This window comes from Salminus brasiliensis, chromosome 7, assembly GCF_030463535.1.
Source record: "Salminus brasiliensis chromosome 7, fSalBra1.hap2, whole genome shotgun sequence".
NCBI classification, from domain to species: domain Eukaryota; kingdom Metazoa; phylum Chordata; class Actinopteri; order Characiformes; family Bryconidae; genus Salminus; species Salminus brasiliensis.
Genome location: NC_132884.1, coordinates 34,454,318 through 34,456,817, shown reverse-complemented (window position 1 = coordinate 34,456,817; position 2,500 = coordinate 34,454,318). Strand labels below are relative to the sequence as shown.

The 2,500-nt window shown below is 39.6% G+C and overlaps 1 protein-coding gene across 1 annotated transcript in view; it reads right to left on the bottom strand.

The window, feature by feature from the left end:
* Positions 1-2,478, bottom strand: part of camk1a (calcium/calmodulin-dependent protein kinase Ia) — a 39,640-nt gene extending 37,162 nt beyond the window's left edge. The window contains exon 1 of the mRNA XM_072684722.1: positions 2,449-2,478. The gene's annotated coding sequence lies outside the window, so the exon portion shown is untranslated. The remainder of the gene's footprint in view (positions 1-2,448) is intronic.
* Positions 2,479-2,500: the final 22 nt, after the last annotated feature.

Below are 2,500 nucleotides of genomic sequence, written 5' to 3'. Positions count from 1 at the left end.
ATTCCACAGTATGATTAAGATTAAGGTATTGATTTAAATATAGGCAGCTGCTTAAAAAAACAGCTGTGAGTAATGAGTTCCAGCTGTGCGGTACCTCCTGCAATCCCCTCATGACTAACTCTGTTAGTAAACTCAAGATTCCAGCACTTCTGTGTCTGCAGTCTAATATGGGTTTGGCTCAGGTACTGCTGCAATTGCTAGAGACACAACCTTAAATGTTACATTATTTCATGGTTTACTGTTCCTCAAGCTCACTCAACCATTAGCTTCAAGGGAACTAAAGGGAATCCCACTGGTTTTTCAACATTTCTGTAGAATTCAATGGTTAAAATGTGAGCAAAGTCAATGAAATCTTCCATTCTAGAGACACTTACTGACTCTTTTGAGGGTTGTTTACAGTCGAGGTGATGAGAACCAGGTGTCTGAAGAATTGAATGCCTCTGAAAGCACAGTAAGTAACTACGTACAGTGGTGTATAGAGTGCGGAATAGGTTTTGAGGGGATAACAGTAATACTGCCCAGCGTGGTACTTCACAATGATGACGTCTCTCCAAGTGGGGACAGTATTTCAAAATACAGACATGTCCGATGTGTCACATTTCTATTGTGTCTATTCTAGTACATGGCCAAAATGGCTCATTCATTCATGTGACAGGATGGGGGCGCTGTGGGAGCTCACTCATGCTCTGAAAACAGGTGGGGAAAAATACAGGCCCACCGTAGCTTTAGAGTTTAACCATGAGCTGAGTTGGAGTAAAAGAGGAAGTGAGCGACCCTGGATGAACTGGTCTGTTAAATGTGCCTGAAAAAGATTGAAAAACACTCCTAAGACCATTAACTCAACGCATGCTCTCAGAGCCCCAGCAATAGAGGAAATACAGAATAATCAATTGACATATGCCAAATATTTTCCATGTTCATTTTGGCCATTATGATGAAAACTAAAATGCTGGACAGCACAGAGAAAGGCAGCCAAAAGGCCAGCAGGGCTCTATCTGTGAGACAAACATCAGCTGAAGTGACTGAAGTGCAATCAGTGTAATGAAGGGTGAACCAACTCTATGGAGATTTCTACTGTCACTTCAGCTACATCAGCTATGAACTGGCTGAGAACTTTAAGCTGTCTGGGCACAATTAGCAGTGAAATATCTGAGCCTGAGGAGTGCATGGCTTGCACACAGACACGTGTGTGTGTGTGTGTGTGTGTGTGTTCCTGCCTAAAATAATGTGTGACTTCTTTGCTGTTGCTTAAACCTCGTAACATCATCTGTAACAGATTAGAAATGTATAAAACACAACTCTAGCTCTCAAGAGAATATATAGGCTATATATATAGGAATATATATAAGTACCGTAAGCAGCTATAGGTTATTTCAGACATCCTACCGCTCTCGGAAAATGCATTAGTGTTTTGTACACCGATAGCAGCTCCCTGATGCGCTCGAATAATATAAAATAACCCAAAAATATTTTTTTAGGAGGAGCAAGAGAAAGGCTTTGCAGTGAACCTCTCTTTTTCAGCGTTCATCAGTTCAGTTCAGTTCTGACACTTCAGAAAATGTAAAACACACGACACCCAGACTACATTATAGTGTACCCCCAGACTAATAGGGGTCAAAATAATCACTGACCCCTGTTACTCACTGCTCTGTTTGCAGCACTGACTTTTCGATTGCCCATGGTAAAAAATTAATGGTTAAATGACTGTAAATATACTTGTTGAGGTGAGTTAACAGCTGCAGTCTTGCATTAGTATAGCTTAGTGGCTAGCTAAGTGGCTAGCTGTGCTGCTCTACTAGTACTCTAGTACTAGTACTAGTGGTTGGTGGGGCGCAACAGATAACACCACTACCTGCCAGTGAGCTATCACACACTGTAGGTTCCATTCCCGGTCTGGGTCTGCGACTCTGCTGTGCTACACCAATAAGAGTCATTGGGCAAGAGTCCTAACACTGCATTGGCCCACTTCTGTAATACGAGTTACCTTGTAAGTCGCTCTGAATAAGAGCATCAGCTAAATGCTATAAATGTAAATAAATGTACTCTACTGATGATCTTTGTAATGAGATCTTTGTAATGTAGACTTTATTAAAGTTAAGGAAATGACATGCAAATATAATATAATATAATATAATATAATATATAATATCATAAGCTTGGTTTACAAACAAAATTGCTAACAATAGCATTCCTATAGTCCACCATTACTCTCATACTTACCATTACATTTACATTTACATTTATGGCATTTAGCAGACGCTCTTATCCAGAGCGACTTACAAGGTAACTCGTATTACAGAGGTATTACCATCAGTACCGTGATCATATGAGTTATCCTATATTATGAGTATTTAGATTATACAACCATATAGATTATAGATATATATATTATATTATGATATTATGATTAACAGTGACTTTTATCAATCATTTATAAATAGTTCTGACCAGAGGAGGAGGACGGTCCCTCTTGTGAGTCCTGGTTCCTCCCATGGTTTCA